General features: G+C 37.4%; 1 long non-coding RNA gene across 1 annotated transcript in view; it reads right to left on the reverse strand.

The window, feature by feature from the left end:
- The window catches only part of LOC118528435 (uncharacterized), a 1,879,419-nt gene that overhangs the window by 542,852 nt on the left and 1,323,650 nt on the right, over positions 1-12,917 (reverse strand). The window contains exon 6 of the long non-coding RNA XR_013446214.1: positions 11,045-11,201. This is a non-coding gene — a long non-coding RNA (uncharacterized LOC118528435). The remainder of the gene's footprint in view (positions 1-11,044; positions 11,202-12,917) is intronic.

A 12,917-nucleotide genomic window follows, 5' to 3' on the forward strand; every position in this document is an offset into this window, starting at 1 on the left:
TCATGATCTCAGGATCGTGAGATTGAGCACCATGTCAGGTTCTGCACTCAGCACAGAGTCTGCTTAAGTTTCTCTCTCCCTCATCCTCTGCCCCTTGCTCCCACTCTTTCTCTCTCTCTTTCTCTCTCAAATAAATAAAGAAATCCTTAAAAATTTAAAAAAAAAGAAGACATCCCAATAACCAATAAGCACTTACAAATATCCAATGTCACTAGCCAGATATGCAAATTAAAACCTCAGTGAAATACCACTACATAACCCCTACAATGACCTAAATTAAAAGGACTGACAAGACCAAGTTTTGGTGGAAATATGGTACAAACCAAAGTCTCATATATTGATTGTGCAAATGTAATATGCTATGAGCACTTTGAAAAATCATTTGTTAATGTCTTAAAAGTAAATATATATTTTACACAGAAATCCCACTTTCAAAATAGTTACCAAAGGGAAATAGAAATGTATGTCCATGCAAACACTTGTTCTAAAATAGTAGTAGTATCTTTATTCAAAGTAAAGACCCCTGCAAAAAACCCAAAAACAAAACCCAAAACAAAACAAAACAAAAAAACAAAAAAACAACTTAAATGTCCCTCCACTGGTGAATGGATAAATAAATCAAATATATCCATTCAGTGAAATACTGCTCAGTAATAAAAAGTAACGAATTACCAATACACATGACAAGGAGAAAATTTTATGGAAAATAATACACTAGAGCAATGCATCAGATGGTTAGGACTGAAGAGGTGTTGGGAGGAATGAGTGGGGGAGATCGGGTGATCAGTGAAACCCTAAATGAAGGCTGGACCAGGAGAGAAAGAACCTATGAAGTGGCAGTTTGGACATTCCCTGGCTATTTGAGTCAGTTGTCAATGTAGCTGGGTATACATCTCTAGTTTCTTCACAAATAGGACTTCTTTACGGCAATCCTGGAAGACGTTTCACCTCAAGTAGTTTACAAGGATGGTGTTGCACCTTCAGTGAAAAAATTAGAATAATGGACTATTTGGGCAGATACTGGGGTTAAAATGCAGAATGTGGCCTAAAATATCTGGATTTCAGAAAACAAACAAAAGTCACTTTTTAAAAAGTGAATAAACCTCACTTATAGATGAGTTCTTTCGTACTACTTCTGCTGAGCAGTAATTTCCTATCTCGTAAAACAATTTAAGATATGCCCCTTTTCCTTTAGCTCTCATTTCAGATTCTCTGCGAATACTGAAAATAATATGGCATCTTGATTTTAAGCTAACGTTATATATGAGAATGCAGATTTGCAAGATTAGAGGGTTATTATTCTCTTAATAAATCAATTATTTGCTGTACACGGGGGTTCATTTAGGAGACTCTACAATGTGAATTCCAATCGTTCTTTTAAAAATTGCCCTAACAGACAAATATGTAGAACACACACAGCATAAAGAAATGTATGCTTATACTTAATTTTAAATTTAAAAGAAAGCTGTGCAGTGGCAATAAGAAAACTAAATAAAAGTAATTTTCTACCTCCATTTCACACAGTAAGTCAAGAATGGAATTCACACTTTGAATTTGGTATTCCTTACGTGTAATCTTTTAAAAAAAATGTAAGTAATTCAATTACATTTTCTGCACAGGATATTAAAATGTGAGAATAGAAACTTAAATTCAATTTTATTTCTCCTTTAAAATCCTTACACTTTATTTTTTCTTTCTGAGCATTTTTTGAGCAACTGACTTTTTTATGTTGAATATAACTCTTATGTCACATATAGAGTATCTACCATGTCTTCCTACTACAAAGGGAAAATCAATGAAAATAGCATGAAGAGCCCCAGTGAGCCTGTTTTTGATGAATTATGTCCTTAAAGATATACCCGTATGTGGTTCGAAATGTATTGATTGGTAACAACTGTTTCTGTAATATCAATAATGCACGATTCTCTTGAACTTCCCCTGAAGTGACAGGGTTTAATCGAGAGAGCCCTAAACAATAAATTGACTACCAAGAAGGAGACAGAATAATGAAATTGACTCAAACTTCTAAAATAAATACTAATTCTAAACTTGAGGAAAACATATTGATGTCTCTGTTTGCTCTGCCTTCTTTTGACTTGTATCTTTCATAATAAGCTGCTTACCAACAGGATTATTACTTCACTGGGTTTAATCTCCTATAGAGCCCACTGACATTTACTTTTCTATATGCTATTCAGTACTAAGAAATTAAAAATGAATAGAAGTCATTTTGAAATGCCATGATCACTATTTTAAAATCATCTTCTATTATAAAATGCAAACTTTGAATAAACTCTCCCTATTAGGTTTAATTCACTTTCTCTTGTGTTTTGTTTTATCATCAACTAAGTTCATGAGGAACTCGAATACTTTTAAAGATTTTCTCTAGAGGAAGAATATCCCCATACTGTTACCTGTTAGCTGGGAAATCATTTGTCTACTAAATGTTCAAACCACAAATAAATTACCCCAGTGCAAGGGATGAGCTATAGAGAGCTCATAGTCTTTCTTTTCAAAATGTCTACACCAGTCTATGGACAATTCTAAATCAAATTTCTTAATTATTCAGAGAATGTAGTCTTGTAATTAAAATGTTTTAATCTGTTGTGTAAACTTAAAAATCCCTAATATGGGGTGTCTGGGTGGCTCAGTAGGTTAAGCATCTGCCCATGGTCCTGGGATGGAGCCCCACATTGGGCTCCCTGCTCATTGGGGAGTCTGCTTCTCTCTCTCTCCCTCTGTCCCTCCGCCTGCTTCTTCTCTCTCTCTCTCTCAAATAAATAAATAAAATCTTAAAAAAATAAAATATTTTAAATAGAAAATTTTGAATAATGTTTTACACATTTAAAACCCCACTTTTAGTCTATAATTTCCATAACCATATCTATAATCTTCATTTGTCAATCTCATTATTTGATAATACAAACTCTCAGCACAAGTATGACCTATCTGTTCTGTCATCTAGCTCTCCTTTCAGCATCTTGCTCCTAAGTTTATTATGACAGGAGCTTTGTTATATTAGCTTAGAATGCCGACTCCTGCTTTGTCAGTCTAAAAATTCTTTTTTTTTTTTTTTTTAAAGATTTTATTTATTTTTTTGACAGAGAGAGACATAGCGAGAGCAGGAACACAAGCAGGGGGAGTGGGAGAGGGAGAAGCAGGCTTCCGCAGAGCAGGGAGCCCGATGCGGGACTCGATCCCAGGACCCTGGGATCATGACCTGAGCCGAAGGCAGACGCTTAACGACTGAGCCACCCAGGCGCCCCCAGTCTAAAAATTCTTGAAAGAAAATGACAAATTTTGACAAAATTTGTTCTAGCAGTTCTGCTGCATTTTCTAAGGCTCCATAAATCATTTGTTCATTCCTTGGTTTTAAACTCTTAACTGCCTTATCTGTGTTATGTCAAGATCAGAACAAATTGGCTAAGAACTTGAAATGAATAGGTTAATCGTCCAAGGCTCTCTAGACAATCCAAGGATAAACTGAGGGTTCATACGTCAGTGATCAGAAGACTGGCTTTGGCATCTGACAGAATCCAGACTCCAGCTCTGTCACTTAATAGCTGTGCTTTCTACTGAGTCAATCTTTTTTAGTATCATTTTTTTTTTAATGTGAAAATGGGACAACAGTTAGTGAATGACGATTAAATGAGATAGGCTATAAGTAGGGTTCATAAGATTTTTCAGCAGAGAAATGCTCAGTGAACACCAGCTGCATTTCTCCTTGTCATCACCATAATATAAGAACAGTAGTTCAACTACTCATGTTATATCTGATTTCTATTGCTGGGAATGCCCATTCTATAATCCCTTCCACTTGATTCTCTTGTTAGAGGACAACGTCGTCACTAATATGAAAAATTAAGTTGAAACCACTACTTTCAGGCTTGTAAGCTTTTCTTCTGTTAACTTTTTAAAAAATTGAAAAGAATAGATATTGAAAGATGAAGCTAATTATACCTCTTTGCGGTTGACGTTTTGTTCCATCAGATTAGAAGCAATATCACCGATATGTAAGCTGATATGTAAGTGACCTGGTATTATTTAATTAATTATAATTTTTTTAAAAATTGAAGTTTTGCTCACATGATTGCTCTCATGTTGGGCATGATATCTTAAAAAGTGATTCATTTAAATAACAACTCAATTATTACATCTTGAAATACTAGGTCTTTTAGATATGTTTCTATAGGACTTAATGTTTTATAAACCTTTGAAGAATGTTACTCAAACATCTTTCTATCATATTTGAAATATTGCCAGATTAAGACCCCTGCTCAGCAGGCATGATGGGGGGGAATGGTAGAATTTTCATCGTTTCTAAGATGGATTATTACAGCTCATAATTTTCTATTCTCCTAGTCGGCTGCACCAGAAAACAGTACTAAAATGGATGAAGAAAATAATCCTCACTTTCCTCACTCAGTTTAGATTAACAGGCTGCCTCTCTCCTGCACCTGCTTTCTAAGCCAGGTACTACTTCTAGAAGAAAATTAAACAGCACATCTTTTAGTAACCTATCATAAGTTCCCTTTTGTATAAATTAAAACACTGTTCAGCACCTACTTTGATCCAAGTTTTGTTTCAGATGCCAGGGACACGTGATTTATTACATAAGATTAGCTGTTCACTAGAAGTTGACGACAGAATACATTTTGGGGTGGAAGAAATAGAAATTTGGGGCTTGCACCAGATTAAGATGAATGTGCTAGTAAGATGTTGAGTAAGGGGTACCTCTGGGAGTATTTCAAAATGGGGAATGTCATGGAGGCAGGAAAGAGCATGTTTTAGTCCAAGAAGCCTTTTTAAATTATTAGAGCTCAAGCATTAGTAAATGGGATGTATGACAGATTAATGATAATAATAATAATGCTGTTAGTATCTACTTATTAACTACTTTGTATGTGACAAGTAATGCCAGGTTTCATATACATTACTTCCATCAGTCTTCACAATCCCACATTGGCAATTATTATTATTATTTTTTAAAGATTTATTTATTCATTTCAGAGAGAGAGAGAGCACGAGTGTGAGGGGGCAGAGAGAGAGGAAGAGAGATTTGCAAGCAGACTCTGCACTTAGCATGGAGCCCAATGTGGGGCCCAATCCCATGACCCTGAGATCACAACCTGAGCCGAAACCAAGAGTCGGATGCTCAACTAACTGCACCACCCAGGCACCCCAGCACTTACTATTTTTATTCCCATTTCACACATTAGGAATTTGTAGTGCAGTGATGTTCACTAGCATACCTATAATCGCCAGCTAGAAAGTAGCAAAGCGGCAGAGCCTCATTTCAAACCCAGCATCCTCTGATCACTGTGCTAAAAGAATCTCTTGTGCAATTCTTCTAAGACTTGGAACATTCCTGTGTTGGCCAACGGGAGCTGGTGAAGGACCTAACTCTCATAAAATATGGAGGCATCACTATGGGACTAATGGCGTAGGTGTTTGGACTAAAGAGTGCTGTTTTCCTCTCAAACAATGTAACACAGACAGTTACATATGGAATAAAGATGGGATGGTACTATTTATGAAAGATGAGTATTCTGCTCCTTGATCCACAGCATTTACAGGGCATCATCCTTTCATTGTCTTGAGGGAAAACTACTCTTGGAGTCTATGCTTACCTAGTCATGCCTCCCTTTAATCTCTTCTTGCTGGGCTATGGACAGCTAAAATTCTAGATAAGGTTCTTCATTAATTTAAGATTTGGGCAACTGGCTCTCCACAACCAGATCCCTGCCATCACTGGATAGCATGATCTGGCCTCTCAGTCCCTTGATATTCACATTTTCAGTGACCTTCTTATCCACTCCACCTCAGCCACCCACTCTCAATGTCACAAAATAGGACATCTATACCGGAAACTCTGAAACGTTAAATCAAAAATCCTTCTGTCTCACCACAAACTGCTCTCCCTCTGCCCTTTTGGCTCAGTTACTTTCACTCAATCTTTTATGTGACTCCATCAGTATCATTACACCTGGTTTTCTGGTCTTTGTTTCATTTCCTATGCTGCTTGGTGTCAATGGCCCTGCAAATTAATTATTCTCTTACCACCATCTTGCAGTCTCATGCTGTTTTGTTCTTTCCACCCTACTTGGAAAATTCCATCCTGGATTAATACCAGCATGAGTTCTCCTGCTTGAGGGCTGGAGAAAATCATGGTGTTCTCTGAAAAGTCATAGTCACCAACCTCAATGTCTCAGCAATACTGAGCACTTCTGCTGCATTTCTCTAGTTGTTATTCTTCTCCAGTCAAAATTATGACTATTTCAAACACTCCTTACTCCCCTCTACTCCATGATTCTATCGTTGCCCATTATTTTTAACATGATCATGTTTCCTACAGCAAATACTTTAATTTCCTGTCATCAAACCAACAAAATCTTTTAGCATTAGCATCCACCCTTTCCTCTCTCTCTTGTGATATAATGCAAGAGATCCTCCTTTTCCTTTTTAAGACCATCTTCTACATCGGATTGCTGCACCCCATCTCTGCCAATTTTCTCCAGAATTTTATGCTACCATTAAAAAAAAAAAAACTCCTCTGTTCATTTCACATCTTTCCCCTTATGCATTCCTGTTTATGTTCTCGACCTCATAGCCAAATTCGATGAGTTTTCTGCATTTGTTGATCTTATTTCTTCCTCTATCATTCATATAACAATGTTCTTTCATTTGGATTTTGGGTCACTGCTCTATCAATGCTCTGTTGCTAAGGCTACTCATGATATTCTTGTTGTTTAGTTCAAGGAGATACTTCATAATTCTCATCTTACTGACCTTTTAGCACTTTGTTAAAACACTCTCTTCTTTCCTTGGTTCCTTAAACAATCTCACTTTCTATGTGTTCCTTACTTCTCTATTTCTTCTCAGTCTCCTTTCTCAATTGCTCCTTCTCTACCCAATCATTAAAGTTTGGAGAACTCCAGGTTCTTTCTGTTCAGGACTTTCTTTTTATTTCCTTATGACCTCTTTCCAAACAATCTCGTTCTCTATCATGATTTCAATTACCATGTAAAAGCCGATGACTCCAAATTTAAACCTTTGTCCAGATCTCTGCATTCCAGAACCACAGATATTCTATCCATTTTAGATATTTTGTAGCCACTTCAAACCAAACATAACAAAAATTTAAAAGACCATCATGTGTCTCCAGCCAGAAACATGTGAGTCATTTTGGCTCTTCTCTTCTCATCTCTAACCCATCCAGTGCATTCTCTTTTTTAACCAGTGTGAAATCCATGTGCTTGCCTCCATCTTCTACCAGACCTTTCTACCTTCACCCTTTTTCCTTCCTAAACTGGTGTAAAATCTGCCAAATTGGTCTTCCCATATCTTCTCTTTTCTATGTCTGTTCTCTCCACACATAAATCAGAGTGATGATATTTTTTTATTTTTTAAAGAGAGAGAGAGGGAGTGAGTGGGCAGGAGAGGGGCAAACAGAGAGGGAGAGAGAGAATCTTGAGCAGGCTCCATGTCCAGTGCAGATCCCCATGCGGGGCTCAATCTCATGACCCTGAGGTCATGACCTGAGCTGAAATCAGGAGTTGGATGCTTAACCACCTGAGCCACCCAGGTACCTCCAGAGTGATATTTTTTAAAAATATTTATTTATTTGACAGAGAGAGAGAGCACGTGCACAAGCAGGGGGAGCAGCAGAGGGAGAGGGAGAAACAGGCTCCCCACTGAGCAGGGAGCCCTACTCAGAGCTCCATCCCAGGTCTCCAGGATCATGACCCCAGCCTAAGGCAGACGCTTAACAACTGAGCCATCCAGGCACCCCAGAGTGATGATTTTTAATAGAAATCTAACCTCATCACTTCCCTGCATAAATTTCCCCAATGGTTTCTCATTGCACTTAGAATGAAGATAAATTTCTTTAATAGGGTCTACAAGGTCCTGTGTGACCTGGCCTTCACTCATTGAAGCAGTATGATCTCTACTGTCCTCTCCTCTTTCTATGCTCCAAACATAGCAGACGCCGTTCAGTTCAACATGTGTACCATGCAGTGCCCCATCTCAGGAATCTTGTACCTGTCCTTTCTCCTGCCTACATTGTTCTTCCCTACATTGCTACCTTAAGCTTCAAGTCTACTCTAACAGCAAATCCCCAATGTGCCCCCTCTTCCCTTCCATGACAATGGCAGCTCTGCCTGTTACATGTAAACTGAGACAAAATTTTGTGTTTTATTGTGTATATTGCTCAGAAAAACTTGTAATGATAGCACAGTGTAGGTGTGAGTTTCATGATCCCCAACACTTTGCAACAAAGTTCCTGGCACATAAATATTTGTTAAGTGGAAGAATGTTGCTTACATTAAACTTCTTTAACTAAAGACTAAAATTGCTTTTCTTAAGTGTTTCTTTGTTGTCATTATTCAGATTAATTATAGCCTATAACCGAAAATTATTGCAGTGGCAAAGCCAAAGTGAGATTTTCATTCTCCTTAGTGACACCACATATTATGGAATCATTAGTTCTAGAATAATGCATCCGGGCTTACAAATGAAGATTCAAGAGGTGAACTTTGGTCTTTTCTATGCTTTCCACTGAAGAATGTTGTCAAAACATAAACAGAAATTTAAATGATAACAAATGAGAAACTGGTGTCATCTGAACAAGTCAGGTCACATTCTGAATGGGAGGCTCAAGCTCCCAGATAAGCAAAGCAATTCTGAATTGCAACACACCTCTCTTTTTCCCACAGCAAATTCCCATGATCCAGAAAGACAATAAAATCATTAGGGGGAAAAGGAGCAGATGCTTTTCTCTCCTTAAAATATTTCTGTCTTGGGGCGCCTGGGTGGCTCAGTCATTAAGCGACTGCCTGCCTCCGGCTCAGGTCATGATCCCAGGGTCCTGGGATCGAGCCCCACATCCAGCTCCCTGCTCAGCGGGAAGCCTGCTTCTCCCTCCCCCACTCCCCCTGCTTGTGTTCCTGCTCTCTCTGTGTCTCTCTCTGTCAAATAAATAAATAAAATCTTTAAAAAATAAAAAATAATAAAATAAAATATTTCTGTCTCTAATAAGAAAGCAGTTGTAGCCTTCAAGACTTGTTTTATTTTTGCAAAATTACTCTGAACGTGTTTGCAATGAATATTACTCAGGTAACAAACTCCAAAAATGCTATCATAAAAATAGAACCCATTGTATTTATGACTTATAGTACTTATAAAAACACACATTTCACTATAAATGATGCTACGGTGGTATCATCAGACAACACAGGCTATTCACAACTTTCAAGGGCTTAAAGAATGCCTGTGTTAAGTGCCATATATATATATATATATATATATATATATATATATATATATATTTTAAAGTAATATTGGTAAGTAAATGAGGATATCGTTTAAATACAGCATTTTTCCTACATATTAATTAGTAGCTCAATGAACAATTTGACTTAAAAATATGAAGAATGACATAAGTGACAGGTTTGTTCATACATTTTAATATAATGTATTCAACGAAAAATGTACCATCTCACTTTGCCCTGAAAGGAGACTGTTTCTTAATTTTAATTTCTGCAAAACTTAATGATGAGTTCTGTCAATGAAAGAATGTAAAGACTTTGATTTTACGGTTAAAAATACCAAATAAAATGAACCCCTTCATTAATTACATGTGTTTTCTAACTTTTAATTCTACTGTTATTGAAATATAATTTTCCTATAATTTTATTACTCATTTTTATCCTCCTTCCTTCTTCAAATAATTAGATTACCCAAATTACTTATCTCCAAAGTAAAATCTATCCCATGTTGACAGACAGGAGTCCCACGTCGGGAAGATATCTCGTGGCACGTAATTAGTTCAGTTCAACCCACCAGCAATATTGGAAAATGATATATAGCCTATATCCTAACGACAGCAGAAAACTTGCACCGTCTTTATTTGCCAAAGCATCCGTGCTCTTAATTTCATGAGGGTATTTTTAGTTTCAAGTAACTTGGGAAAAGGTAATAGGTGACAAATCAGAAAGTAAAGTGTAAAAATATGGTGTAGAACTCTAGCTATATATAATACCTAGAAAATGTATAGAAAAGTACATTTGCATTCCAATAACACCTGTGACATTTAGACGTTCTATAGAATTCCCGCTCTCAATCTTTGCCTGCATCATATGCCACTATTAGATCTCTCTGGATAGAGTCAGAGACCACAAAATAGTGGAGTGCTCAGAAGATATATGGTACAGCAAGTAGGAAATTTCTGTGCTTTCCTGCTTTTTATAATACTTGTTTATAAAGCAGATAATAAAATTATAATTCTGTTTAGAAAAAACTTGGAAATTCCAAATCAAAATCTTTGACCCTAACAACACCCAGAAAAGGAAAAAAAATATGCAGCTTTATAAAAGTTTTGCTTTACAATATACCCATTAGCAGGCCCAACAATCTTCTAACAACAAAAATTAGATTTATATATATCTTATGAAATAAACTCGCTTTATGTAGATGCACAAGATCTGCTCCTTAACACAGCAAATATCCTCGATTTCCATTTAACGATCTCACTAGCATACAGCAGATTCTCATTCCCATAGTTCACTACACACTTGTTACAGATTTTTTTTTTTTCTGGCAACATTTATCTTTCCCGTTTTATGAACTGAAGTTATTTTATGTTTTCTACCTCTTCTCTATAAAATTCTCATAAATAATTACTGGATTTCAAAGCTCCTGGCAGCTGGACACTTGATAATAGCTTATTTCTAACTGATGTCAAAAGAAATGCGATGCTGGGATTAAAGACCTACAAAATGGCCCCATGTCTGTCTTTCTGCTTGTGGGTTGGCATGAGTGGTATGGCATGCTTGTGCACAAAGAAAACACGAGATGTCATTTATTTACAGAAGTATGTTGGCTATAGGCAGGGTGCAAAAAAAGTGTGAAGAGAAAAGGTAGAGGTTTGGCAGTTTCTTAGAAGTTATGTCTCAGAGAATGACAGGACTGACGGGAAAATCAGAAAACAAGTTTCTCCAGGAGACAGGGCTATCAAAGCACCTGGCCTCACACGGGCACTCACCGTTGTCTGTAGTCCCACCAGGAGGCTGTTCCTGACCGTCAGGTGGGCCGGCTGTCAGCACACTCAGTGCCCAGGCCCCCCCGGCTCTGCCTACGGGGAGAATGGCGGCCACCCAGCCTTCTCAGGAAGCGACACTTCTTAGCAAACAGCTCTTGGCCTGGAGAGAGAAGGGCATTCCTTAGACAGAGACCAACAAATCACTATGACTGCACGTGAATAATCTACATATATAAAATCAATTTGTATTGGTAATTCTTAGGTTTCAATATTTACAATTCCGTGAGTTTTAAAGTTGTTTTTTTTTCTCCTGGAAAAGAGAAATAAGTGGCTAAATTTTATAGAATTGTGCATTTGTAGGTATACAGTATTCGCTTAAGATATAAATAAAACTCCAAAAGCATATGGATGCCTTTAGTTAAGTAGCAGGCTCATCAAGATTGTGATTCTGATGTTCTTGCCAATGGATTTAATTTTCTTAGGATATTCCAGTTATAGTACTCAAGTCTGATGTGATCATGTATTGGGTATATATAGCCTGTTCACCTTATGATAGTGCACATTATGGATGCTGGTAGCAGTGGAAATAAATTCAATTTTATGGAAAGAATTTACCTTTATAAAAATGATAGATTATTACTTCTAGAAGGATGAAGGAGACAACACCACTGTTAGGTGAAGCTCCTTCGCCACTCCTAGGGTTTCCTTCCATTTTATGGGCACTCCATTGGTATAGCAGTCCAGGCAACTTCTGCCCTAGGGAAGGTGAAGTGGGCCTTACTGATCACTGAGTTGAGAAAACATCTAGGTTAAAACATTTTAACCTAGACTCTTTTCATCTCTTTCTCTTGGGAGCCAGCCTCCCCTCAGAAAACACATTTTCTTTACTGTGCTCCTATATGCAGTGAGCTTATTCAGGGGCAGGTACGGTCCAGGATAGGAGGAGTGCGTAGGGATGGTTGCCATGGCTGTTGGTGTAAATTCAATTCAGGGAGTGTTATGGTGCCCAATGTTTGGTACCTTGGTCATGGTCTTTCCTCATTTACCTCTTCAATCTCATCGTGTGCACTACCCTAATATACACCAACATACTCCAACCACAGGGCCTTCTTCCAATCCCTGTTTACACTGTGCTCTACTGTATTAGGATCTTTCACTGGCATCCTCTGGAATGCTAGTCCCATTAGATTCATTTGGCTGGCTCCTTCTCACCGTTCAGTCCTGATTTGAATGTCTCCTGCTCAGTTAATCTTCTTGAGCATCTTATCTAAATACGAACCCTCTCTCCATTACTGAATATTATAACCCTCTGTTCATTTCCTTCTAATGTAACTCACTATGCTATTGCTTTGTGGTCTTTTTGTTAGTTTGGATTCCTCCTATGAACTCTAGGTGCCACAAGGGCGGGGTCATTCATTACTACTCCATAGTAAGTATTACCCAACATTTCTAGAAGAAATAATTGGAAAGGAGTTGGTAGACACAGAATCTTAAAATATATTTAATTTCTGGGAAATATTAAATGTGTCCAAATAGTTTAAGATCATCACAAAGTATCTTTGAAATGAGGGCATAAGAACTGTAGCTTTCAAATGATATTATCTTCACAAATCAAACCCAAGACTCTCCCTGCACCCCCCCAAATGCTTTGCTGTGCCATATGATGTTAACATGTAATAAAAAAAACCTAGAGCTGGTGTATATCATTTACCACCATGTACTAGAGAAATCTACACAAAGTGAAAAGTTTTCACAAAAAAAATTCATTGAATATTAGCAATTGCTTATAGCACTAGATGCATTATCCAAAGATATTCCAGGGGGCCAAGCAGAAGTCCAAACAGTCAGTTGCAGCGTGCCCTTTGGAGGACTGGTA

The sequence above is a fragment of the Halichoerus grypus genome, chromosome 3 (genome assembly GCF_964656455.1).
Source record: "Halichoerus grypus chromosome 3, mHalGry1.hap1.1, whole genome shotgun sequence".
Taxonomy (NCBI): Eukaryota; Metazoa; Chordata; class Mammalia; order Carnivora; family Phocidae; genus Halichoerus; species Halichoerus grypus.